Here is a 12,821-nt window from a genome sequence, read left to right as displayed (position 1 = left end):
TCCCATTCAATGATCATTCTCGGTCACCTGTGAGTGTGCGGGGTTCTCAATACTAGCTTCATAAGTAACAGAGTATTCTAGAAGGTACTGTCTCAGAGGATCTCATATGTCTCTCGGACGAGATGTAGGCGGTATTAGCTCAGCATATGTTTTCAATTGTTCTTGACAGAATATGAGGTAATTTAACCATTCTTTAAATGTGGGAGCTCTCCCCCTCCCCATCTGCAAGTGACCCTGTGCTTGGCCAGCAGAAGCACCAAGGAGATGTATCTCCTGGACAAAGCATCTAGGTCCTTTGTGTACCCCAGCAGTGTGACAAGTGGCGTGTTGGGTATGTGCAGACCCATCATCTGATCAAGTGCCTCCAACACCTTGGCCCAATATTTCTGGACAGGGGTACAATCCCAGGCCAGGTGTTCAAAAGTCAGTGCTCCGCCCTTCCACATCTATCGCAGCTATCAGTGTCTCTTAAGTGAAAGCGTAGAAGGGTTGCAGGCATGTAGTACAGGTGGTGTAAATATTTGTAGTGGATAATCCGCAGCCTGCTGCTGGCTGACACCTTTCCAGTCTGTTGACAGCAAAATGTCCACTGGTTGTCACTCAAGGGAAGACCCAACTCTTCCTCCCAGCGCTCTTGCGCTGTAGGAGGTTAGTGTGGGCTGTTTGTTTGGGTAGTCCGATATAACATGGAAACGACATGTGTGGGGCGGGCTTCTGGAGCAGGGCGTCTAAGGGGGCCATGATGGGTGGTGCATTTGGGAAGTCTGGGGTGAGGGCTTTGATGTCTTGCCGAAGTCTGACATACATGAAGAGTTCCATAGAGGTTGGTGAAATCTCCCCGAAGAATTCCTCCCCGGTGCGAAACTTCCCATTCATATACAAGTCTCCCCTGGTCTGTGCCGCAAATCCCCAAAGCATCTGTTGACAACGCCCCTCCTGTGTGACAAGGAGGTCCATTGTCCCACAAGAGGCAACAGAGAGGAGTACATTATATTACGTTTGAGGCGGTTGGCTATATCACGCCAAGCTCTGTTTGTACAGTCAACTGTGGTAGGATCTTTACATTTGTGGGCGACCGGCGAGCTCAAATAGGCCGAATTGGGGATTGGCGGCATGTGCCCGTTCTTGACTGCCAGGTGGGGCATGTATGGTGGCGGGTTGATCCAATTTGCGGCATAGTGAGCTTGGGCACAGTGCAAATAAAGTTCCATATCTGGAATTTCGAACCCTCCGGGGATAAATGGTGAGTCATTGTTTCCCATTTTAATCTAGACTGTTTTCCCCCCAGGTGAGTCGGAGGACCTGAGATCTAAGAGTTCTAAAGAAGTGTTTACTAGGGGCATATGGGATGTGGATGAAAAGGTACAATAACTTGGGGAGAATCACCATTTTAATAAGTGATGCTCTCCCTGCCAGTGATAGAGGCATAGCAATCCATCTGGTGATCTTATCTGTTAGCGCGTCCAGTACCACCCATAGTTCACTTTCAATAATTCCTCTCTTTCTCTTGTCACCACAATACCCAAGTATGTGACTGTGCTGTCACACCAGGCCAAGGGATAGTCCGGATCAAATTTTTAGCCACGCAGGTGAGAAGAAATATTTGGGATTTGGTCCAATTTATGTTGACTCCTGAGTACATACCGAATTGTATGAATTCACGTAATATCGGGTTAAGACTTTCCTCAGGGTCCCGGAGGTACAGTGTAAGATTGTCAGCGTATAGTGAGATTAAAATTTGTTGCTCGGGATAATTGATAGCATGTCCTTGGTGATGTTGACGAAGTTTAGCTGCCAACGGCTCCATCGTGAGCGAGAACAGGAGGGGCGATAGAGGGCACCCCTGCCTCGTACCCCTAGCAATGCCGAAACCAGAAGAGCAAATCTCATTAATTAGTATTTAAGCCTGCAGTTTGGTGTAGAGTAATTGGATCCATGCCAAAAAGGGGATGGGGAATCCCATTCGTCGAAGGACCCACGCCAAGTAATCCTATTCTAAAGAGTTGAAGGCTTTGGTGGCATCTAAGAAGACTGCCACCGCATTCTCCTCCGGATCAATGTCCCGTAGGACAGCAAACAGGGTCTGAAGGTTATGTGACGTGGCTCTGCCAGATACAAAGCCCGATTGATCCGGCAGTACCAGGGTGCTCATAAGAGGGCTGATACGATTCGCCACTATTTTGGCTTGGATCATAGCATCACAGTTAATGAGGGATAGTGGTCTATATGAATCGCAGCGATCCCCTGCTTTTCCAGGTTTTAGGAGGGATAGGGATATGATGAGTGCCTTGCGCATTGTTTGGGGAAGAACACCTGTTTCCCTCGCTTCTTCGTAAACATGTCGAAGAACTGGGATGAGAGTAAATGCTTTGTAAAATTCAGCTGTGAGCCTGTCAGTGCCTGGGGCTCGCCCAGACCGTAATTATTTAATTGCTGCTCGAATTTCATTATCTTCAAAGTATACCAGGAGAAATTCCCTATGGGCATCCCCTAGCCACCCCAGCGTTGTATCTTCAAGATACGGTACAAAATCTACCGGCTGCGTCCTGAATGTTGTGTCTAATGTACCATAAAAGTTTTTAAACATAGCTAGTATGTCTGGGGTATCTCTGTGTAGCTGACCATCATCATCGGCTATCTCAAGGATAGTGGCCGAGAACCTGGGTGGTTGGGTCAGTTCTGATAGTGCCTTCCCTGGTCTCTCACCCTCCCCGTATTGCCGGGCTTGGTAGCATATCCCCCTAAATTTACATTCCCTATCCGCTGTCTCCTAATATTCCGTCATCACTTCTCCGATTCGCTTTTGTACCTCTGTGGTGGGTGCTGAATGTAGTTGGGCTTCTAGGTGTTTTAATTCTGTTTCCAATTTCAGAAGTGTGCGTCGTATATCTTTCAATATCCCACCCCCTTTTGCAATGCATATCCCACGAATGGTTACGTTGAATGCTTCCCACACTGTGGAATATTGTGACACAGAATTTATATTGCGTGGGAAGAACTCTCCTATCTCCTGTTCTAATTCAGATCGGAAAACAGTGTCTAATAGAGCGTTCGTAGGAAGCCGCCATGACTGATATGGCGAGTCCCCACATGGGGGGTAAGCATCAGCTGTATGGGGGAGTGGTCAGAGTAGGTGGCGGGTAGGTGCACTGATTGGGTTAGCCATAATTTTAGACCTCCGAACAGCAACCATCCATCAATGTGTGACCATGATGAGTGCGCTGTTAAAAGGCAGGGGCCCTCTCTGTCAGTCGGGTGCAAGTACCTCCAGGCGTCTAATAATCTGTGTTCTATACTGATGTTTTTTAGATGGTGTTGAGCGTCTGTGTAGTGGTGTGGCTGCGGGTGTGACTGGCCCATTTCTGGATCTGATGTAATATTGAAATCTCTACCACACACTTCATGGGTACCCCCATGTGCATCCCCCACCCTCCAACACCCGGGGGCCGCAACGGGCCCCCCAGGCCAAAGACCGCATGCCTTTCCATGGCAGAGTCTCCGCCATGGAAAGGCATACTAAAGCACCCATCATAATCTGGATGGCAGTGCCTGCAAGGCACCGCCACCATATTATGGGCAGCAGGCAATCGTGACAATTGCCTGTGGGCGGAAAAGCGGCGCACGATCTTTCTCTCCGCCGCGATACCCCCCGCCATGCTAATGTGGTGGAGGGTAAAAGGACGTCTGGTGGTGAGTTTTGGTGGGTGGATCGGCACCGCCCGATCCGCCCGCCATGATAATAGGCCCCTATGTTTGATAAGTATTGTTGTACCCCATGCATACGTTGAATACGAGGAGAAGTGGTGCGTTGCCCATCGAGCCGCAAATGTGGTTTGAGTTGAGCGGCCAAGATGTGTTTCCTGTAGCATAGCGCAGTGTATGTTATGTCTACCTAAGTACGCTAGACTATGCAAGCGCTTGCGGGGGTTTGCGAGGCCAAGGAACGTTCCACGTTAGGATATTTTAGCTAGGGGGACCAAGACGGTTCATTCCAAGTGTGTATGTTAAATCTCAAGTTTGGTGCGGAGGTTATGTTCTGTGTCAGAGTTATGTTGGTCTGGTCAACTGTGATCATGTTGTCACCTCGTGCCGTATATTTCCCTTTCAATCCTGCCCCCCTCCCACAACAGCAGCCCAATCCTACTGTGATGTATGTTCCCCCCCTCCCTCCCTGCCAAACCCATAACTGCATCACCAACGTGGGAGCGCGTAGTGACTGCTTCGCCAACAAAGGTCCAGATCATATTTGGGAATTCCTTCTGGGTAGAGTCAAGAGGGCGACACAGTACTCCCTCGTGTGTAGGAGGGTGATCAGGAACAGGTATGATGACCCGCATGTCCGATTAGACCAGATATACTGCTGGCTGGAGATCAAGGCAAAGGTTCCAGTTTTCATCGCCATGTTATCTTTGTTGCGTCTGTATCTGCGTGGGCTTAGGGTGAGTGAGTTTGTGCCTATCAGCTTTCATCTGAGTCTGTAACAATGGGTGCCCGGCGAGCGTAACTTAATAACTCCTTCCTTCAATGTCCGATAGAGCTGCAGTAGATCTGGTTGGGCTAGAAGAAGAGTTATGTCTGAGAGTCTCTTTGAGTGTGGACTTGAGGAAATCTTTAACGTGTTGGGGGTTTGCAAAAAAATGCTTTTTGCCTTGGTATGAGATTTTTAGACTTGCTGGAAACAACATAGCAACGGGGATGTCTGCCTGCTGGAGTTTTTTCTTTACGGGGAGACATTTTTTGAGAGCTTCCTAAGCTGCAATGGTGAAGTCCGGGTAGATAGCTATCTCCGCGCCTTCGAATGATAACGGCTGTTTCTCTCTCACCAGTCGTAGCACCACATCCCGGTCCTGGTAATTTAATATACTAGCTATTATCGCCTCAGAGGAGCTCCCAGCAGGGGTGGGTTGACCAACGATCGGTACGGTCTTTCCACTATTAGCATCGATGAAAACGTTTCTCTGCCGAAGAGTGTGGTGAGCAGGCGCTCAACAAATTCCTCCATTTTGCCCATGTTCGTGGACTCTGGCACACCAAGAATTCTAAGGTTGTTTCTCCGTGACCTGGATTCTAAATCCTCAATCTTTGCTGCAATCACTTTCAAAACCCTTTCCATGTTTAGTAGTTACTCCTTACGTCCAGTAGAGGTATCTTCCAGGTCCGGGAAAAGCTGTTCAGCTTCCTTGAGGCGCTCGTTATGCTGATCTAGCTTGTGTGTGATATTATCCATACGTGTGCACATGGTATCCATTTTGGCCTCTATAGAGGTTTGGCTGGATTTCATGATAAGGAGGAGTTCTTTCAGGTCCTCTGTTGAGGTGTGTGTACCTGCAATAGAAGCATCTGTCATGTCTTCGTCCGAGTCTGCTTGTGTTCTGGTGGACTTACGAGCTTCAAATGGCAGTTTAGTTTGTTTCCCGTCAATCTTGCCCATGCTGTCTGCTTTATGTTGTGGAGCCCAACTGTCTATTCTGAATCTTGCTGCAAAAGCTGGGTGCTGGAAGTTCGAATGTGTACTTGTCCGATTCCTGATTATTTAGCACGAATGTCCCTGTATAATATCAAAGATTCTGATTACGCCAAGCACCTTGTCCTCTGTGTTGTTAGGGGCTGTCAGGCAGCTGCTGTATGGTTAGGAAGTTCCTGTTCCTGTTCCTGTTCCAGTTTTGTGAGCTTGTATCGGTCCTTTGGCACTATGTAGAGGAGGAGACGGTTTCCGTGTCTATCCGCAGCCACCACAGAACAAATCTGCTGGGTCAGGTTCTGTCTTTCAAGCTGCGTGTATGTCTCCACTTACCCAGCCTGTGGGTGAGTCAGAGGCGGGATCCTTCGTGCTGGCTGCAGGTTGTTGAGGCACTTAGGTCTGGGGCAGTGGCTGCCCCCCAGCTTGCGCGCATATTGCGATTTGTCCTGGGCGTCTTAGAGTGGAGACGGCAGTATGTGGCCTCACGGGAAACACCCATTACAACGACTGCTTCTTCACGCGCTGCCATCGCAACGCGGCTTTTACATCGCGGCCGCCTTTACATTGCACGGTTTTAGAACCCGGGGACATTTGCTTCGTGGACGTTTTAAACGCGGTTTTAACATCGCGTGAGCTAGGGTGACCAGACGTCCCGGTTTTCCCCGGACGATCCCCGTTTTTAGAGAAGTGTCCCCGTGTCCCGACACTTCTCTCCAAGTGAGTCAAATGTCCCCGTTTTAGAACAGTGTCCGGGTTAAACACAGAAATGTCCCGGTTTTTTACTGTTCCGCGCGCATGCTCTGGTTTCACTGCGTGTGACTTCACTGTGGTGAGCGCCAGAGGCGCAACTAGAGCCAAATTTCGGGGGGGGGCTAAGCAAAAATTTCGGGGGGGGGGGCTGAATCTTTAAACAGTAGGCAGAGTGGCGCTGATTTCGGGGGTGGGGGGGCTGAATCTAGGCAGAGTGGAGCTGCAGGGGCTCTTAGAAGGGGTAAAACAACAGCGAGGCCTCATTAAATGCAAATGGTCTTTTTAAAGACCTGTGAAGTGCTCTGGCATGCCCGGGAAGCGGTCTCATCCCGGCCTGCCACACACGAGGGGGGGGCGGAGGGGGGGGGCTGAAGCCCTTTGAGTTCAATGGGTGTTGCGCTCCTGGTGAGCGCTGTAGCAGGAAGGGAAATCCTTTGAAGAGAGACATTTTCTCTCGGGATTTCCCTTCTCTTTGTTCACGCAGCGTAACCTATGTCATCATGACGTGGTAGCCATCGGTCATTGCCTCCATCAGTCTGGCCTGACACCTTATCAAGAGAACACCTTCAGCCCTGCAGTGATCTTTGTTGCTCAAAAAGTTTGGTGCATGCCCGCCATGTTTCTGATGACCGCGCTCCAAACATATTTGTTTATTCGAAACAAACTTCTAAAGTGGAAGATTATTCTAAACAATACAAAAATGCCCCCACACCATGAGAGTTTTATATCTTGGTGTTGGGTATGATTATTTGTTTTTCTGTTTGTGACCACTAGTTTCTATTGGGCAGTGATGGACGGAAAGAAGGGCACATCATATTGTTCACTCGAAATAATTGAGACCGTCTGATGCCTTTACTCTAACTGCCCATACTCTGCTGGGCAGTCGAAGTGAAATTTCCGTGAGCAGAGCCTGAAGGGGCAATGCCGTTGGAGCGCAGGCAGCCTACCCTAATCAAAATAGAGTGGGCAAGCAGAGGGTTTTGCAGACAAGGTAGTCAGTCAAGTTTCTGATAAAGTACCCTAACCGCAGGACTCTGAATTAGGCCCCTCAAGATCTTCCAAGATGTATAATTGCAAGTCTGATGACAATCTCTGTCATTATGTAGCCCACATGAGGTATGACAAAAACTAATATCGTCTGTAATGCTTCATCTCGGTCTGCGGAGGGAGCTGTCCTTGTAGTCCTTTTTCTATGTCTATGACAGCTGTCAAATAGTCCTACTTTTATGTCGATGGTTACGGCAAACCTTAGTCCTACTTCTATGTCTATGACCTGTCCCCGTTTTTTGTTTTGAGAATCTGGTCACCCTAGCGTGAGCCTTAACAACGCGTTCATCTAACTTTAGTGCCACCGCACAGTATTTAACATCGCGATATCAAGATAATGCTTTACTTGTTACAAATGATTATTAAATGGAACTTTAGTGCCACCGCACCGCGTGCTAAATATTACATGCCCGTGTTTGAAAGTTTATTATGCAAATGGCATCAAGATCATAATGGGCGTGTTACAAAGTAATGCTTTACTTTAAAAATGATTATTAAATGGAAGTTTTGTGCCACCGCACCGCGTGCTAAATATTTAATGCCCGTGTTTGAAAGTTTATTATGCAAATGGCATCAAGATCATAATGGGCGTGTTAGAAAGCAAATGGCATCAAGATCATAATGGGCGTGTTAGAAAGTTTATTATGCTCATAATGGGCGTCTTAGAAAGTGGCATCAAGATCATCACCTTTGTTGGGAAAATATGAAAAAGATAATGCTTTACTTTAAAAAGATTATTAAATGGAACTTTAGTGTCACGTTGAGTTGGTCACTGAAGATTATGAAATGGAACTTTAGTGTCACGTTGAGTTGGTCACTGTGTCACCAACTAAATGCCATCAAGATCATCACCTTTGTTGGGAAAATATTAAATGGCATCAAGATCAGGGCCGGCTTTAGGGCGGTGCGACCGGTGCCACCGCACCGCGTGCTGGCTTCCTGGGGGCGCATCATCAGGCCTCACATACATGTCAAGATAACTGGTAGAAGAGAGATCTGCATCTTGTATAGTTGAGGTTTTGACTGCAAACTATACATGCTTCTTCACACCAAGCAGTTTCAAACTATACTGCCTACCAGTATGGATGACATGTGACTCCTACACTTTTAGTCTTTTGGCTTATGTAACATTTCCTATACACTGATTTACACACGAATGATTGGTAGGAGTGCTGCTGTATAACTAATTCTATGCATCTGAGAGGGTGTGGTTATGGAGACTTGGTCACTGTTACCTTTGTTGGGAAAATATTAAATGGCATCAAGATCAGGGCCGGCTTTAGGGCGGTGCGACCGGTGCCACCGCACCGCGTGCTGGCTTCCTGGGGGCGCATCATCAGGCCTCACATACATGTCAAGATAACTGGTAGAAGAGAGATCTGCATCTTGTATAGTTGAGGTTTGGACTTTTAGGTGAAGTTAGTGCAAGTACATTACAGCGTGCGGATGATGTAAACAGATCAGCAGGTTACTGCTTTCAAAAGAGACATCCTTTTGTTACGTGCCATTTATAACTTAAAGTCCTAATATAGGATAGTGATCTATACACACTGCAAAGTATACATGCTTCTTCACACCAAGCAGTTTCAAACTATACTGCCTACCAGTATGGATGACAAACATTGTCGCACAGGGCGCCACCAGCACTAAAGCCGGCCCTGATCAAGATCATCACCTTAAGTGCAGAAAACACTGGCACAGTGATACGATTAGCCACAATGGCCATAAGGTGACAGTATGCAGTCCAAGGTACAATACTCAGCAGACTACACCTCCCAAATCTATTTGAACCCAGCCGCTAAGATTACTACAGCATCAGTGTGCATTCCTCTATGCACCTGGGACCCTTCTCATCGACATGTATGTTGCAGTAGATGCAAGTGGCTCTAGAGGTGCCTCACAGATGCACAATATTTCTATGACAGGGACTAGTGCGGTCATGCATCTGCTGCACTGGTCAGGAAGCTTCTCAAAGGCTGGAACAGTCCCTGGGCCAGATTTACAAAGATGCCAGGCAACGCAGAACAGCACCTAACAACGGATTAGTTAGATGTGCGGATGGGGCCCTACATGTACATCGCGTATTTCAGCATTACTTACAAGTAAAAAGAGCTCTTCCAGAACACGTGATGCACATGGCCCACACTGCATTAAAAATAGAGTTCTTCCAGAACAGGTGATTGATGGCGCGTATTTTTACACACACGCTGACCAGAACAGGTTAGCACTTAGATGTGCACACACTGCATTACACTGCATTATTTACAAGAAAAAATAAAAAGCTCTCTTGCAGAACAGGTGATTCGTGGCGCGTATTGCGCATTAATTAGATGTGCTGATGCGGGCCTACATGTACCCGAGCATACTCCACACACAGGGGGGGGGCGGCAGGGACGCGATGTTATGACGTGCGATGTAACCGCGGCCAATCTAAACGTTAGCGATGTTTCGTACTTGGCTATAGGCTGCAACGCACTCGCGTTGCAAAGGCACACGGAGTAAAAAAACGCGATGTGCTGGTTACCGCGATGTATTAGCGGCGTGCTTAACGCACGCGATGTTAATGTCCGCGATGTATCGTCATACATCCTGGCCTCACAGGCAGGGTGATCATGCACTATTATTGTGTTTTTTTAAAAAGGAATTGAGTTATCTATTCCTAGGAGTAAACATGCACAATATAGGGTTAAGAGTCCAGGTTCTTGAGGGGTTACAATATATTCACTTTTGGTATAACAACTCATGTTAATTCAGGTGATTTAGGGGCATATCTACAACGAAGCGATAGAAAATTATCGCCGCTTTTGCGGCCGTTTTTGGGTTACTAAATTCCTGCGTATCAACCCAAAGCCAATATGCTTTTTTAAGCTCATCCTTACTAGGCGGGTTTTGGCCTTCCCAACAGCTTCTAAATCCCAATGTAAACACAAGTTTCTTGACATTATTGAGCCAGCTAACGCTATGATTACAGTCCAGACCAATTACCTCCTTGAATGCAGTGGAATAACTAGCGAGTTCAGGAGTTCGTAGCAGTCGAGCCCAAAAAAGCAATGGCCTTAGTCTGTCAATGTCTTTAAAAGAGTGTCTTCCCACGTCACTCATCAGAAGCTTAAGTGGGACATTACCGGGGAGACTCACAAGCTCTCTCAAGAACTTACTGCCCTTGCAGCATAGATCGTGAGCGCTAGGGCAACAGGTCTGCTACATGAGCGACGGTGTTCCCTGCCTATTGCCCCAGCCACACGCCTGTGATTCAAAAGCATCTTGTTAATGTGGGGTTTCCACTGCGTTGTGTCGGAGAGCCGAATACCCAAATAATCAAAAGTGCTAACTCTTCCTAATGGTATACCACCCAGGGAGAAGATATGCCTAAAGGGCTTATAGGGGCTGGATGTCATTAGTTTGGTCTTTGTGGTGTTAATAGTCAGCCCCCTCAGTGAACAAAAAAGAAGGTACCTATGTAAAAGCTTCTGCAATCCGACCGGGGTCTTGGAGATCAACAAGGTATCATCAGCGAAGAGGAGTGTGGGTATCCTATCTCCTGCCAGGGCCGGGGCGTCAGATGGAATTTCCTGAAGAAAACTAACCACCCCGTTCACATATAAAGAGAACAGGGTGGGGGCCATAACACAGCCCTGGTGTACTCCTCTATTCACTGAGATTCTTTCAGTTTTCTGTTCTTGTGACCCCCATCTCACTTGGGCATTATTGCCCTCGTGAAGTCGGACAAGCAGATTCAAGATTAACACAGGCATACCCATCTCAGCCAGAACTTTCCATAGTTGGTTCTGAGGGACCAAATCGAAGGCAGTCTTTAGATCGATGAAGGCAAGATAGAGACTGCCTCCACCTATCACGACTACCTTCCAATAAATGAGGAGCAGCCTAAACACCTGGTCCATTGTTCCAGTTTTGGACCTAAAACCCGCCTGATATTAGGAAAGGATAATCTCGTCCTCAGCCCAGGAGTGAATCCTCTGGAGCAATACCCTGCCAACTACTTTTTGGAAAGCATCTAACAGACTAATCGGCCGATAGTTCGCAGGGTCCTCCCTGGCCCCCTTCTGAAAAATAGGCACCACTTCGGCTCCCTTCCATGAGTCTGGTATGGGACAGCCTTTGGAGATAGAGTTGATTAGGAGCATGATGTATTTGGCCCAGTGGCTGGGGCTCGCACGGAGTAAGTCCCCTGGGAGATCATCCGGTCCCGGAGCTTTTGATGGTATTATTCTTTTAATTGCTCCTGATACTTCGTTTGAATTAAAATAATCAATAGTATTAGGAGTTAAGCAAGTAATTGGCTGAACACAGGATCCTCCCTCATATGTTGTATTTGTCCCAGTATATAAATACCTGAAGTGATCAAACCAGTCTTGGCTGGATATATGGTTGGGAATTACATCTGGGTTATTCCTGTTAGCCCCCCTAACAAGATTCCAGAAAGAGTAGGCATTATTTTCCAGACTCGCTTCTTTTAAGTTCTGCCAATTTGATTCATCCCAGTCTAATTTTGCACATCGCAGCGTCACCTTGTACTCCTTTCTAGCACATTGGACGCGGGAGATATTTTTACTTTTAATAGCTATGACTAAAGCCTTCCTTTTCTGCCTGCAAATTTTTGAAAACCAGCCATTGCTGCTTTTTGGGCATGATTTTACAGATCTATGGTCAACAGTAGTCATAAACAAAGATCCAATCTGTTCTACCGTTCTTATGTAGATGTCTAGAGCTTTCTGTGGGGCATCAAGGTTAAGGAATGCTTCTTGTAAGTCTGTTAGATTTTTAACCAGAAGTCGATTGATTTCAGCCATCTTAGGTTCATTAACGACTACTTTAGACCACTTAAGATGTCTCCTACTATTTGAAGGAACTATTTCCTTGGTCATCAAGTTATTAAATGCCTCAGGAGCTGGGCCAGGAGAAGACCAAAGGAATTTTGAGCTCAAACAAAGAGGATTGTGGTCGCTGTTGATGGTAGGGACAACTTCCATATCAATGATACTTCTCCACATTCTTATATCTATTAAAATATAGTCAATGCGAGATGGGCAACTAATTCTATTATACGTACAAGCCCCTCCAGGATCTGATATTGTTCTGCCATTTGCAGCCCTTGGCCCATATTCCAAAACAAGTGCACTCAACTGTATTGCAACCCGTGACCATCTTTTGATGGGAGGAATACTTAGGGGGGGAATACCCCACCTAGTGTCATCCTACTCCAACCCCAACATATCTCCCGAACTAAGAGGCTCAAACGTACAGTTAAGGTCTCCCGCTATCATAAGGAGCGAGTCGGGATGGCATTTAGACAACTCTTGCTCCAAAGAAGATACAATAGGCGAGGAGGTACCCCCTTTCGTCCCTCTCACATACACATTAAACAACTCGAGAGGTGTAGCTCCTTCTTTCCCACTTATAGTAAATCTCATTATATCAGGGTTTGCGCAATTATGGTCGATAATTCTACAGCCCAGAGCGATATTAACCCAAGCCATCAGGTCTCCTGAGGGACGGCCTTTCCCTAGGGAGACAGCTGGCACAAAAAAGCAAGTGTACCCAG

Source organism: Triturus cristatus, chromosome 1_2 (genome assembly GCF_964204655.1).
Source record: "Triturus cristatus chromosome 1_2, aTriCri1.1, whole genome shotgun sequence".
NCBI lineage: Eukaryota > Metazoa > Chordata > Amphibia > Caudata > Salamandridae > Triturus > Triturus cristatus.
Note: the sequence above shows the minus strand (reverse complement) of the source record.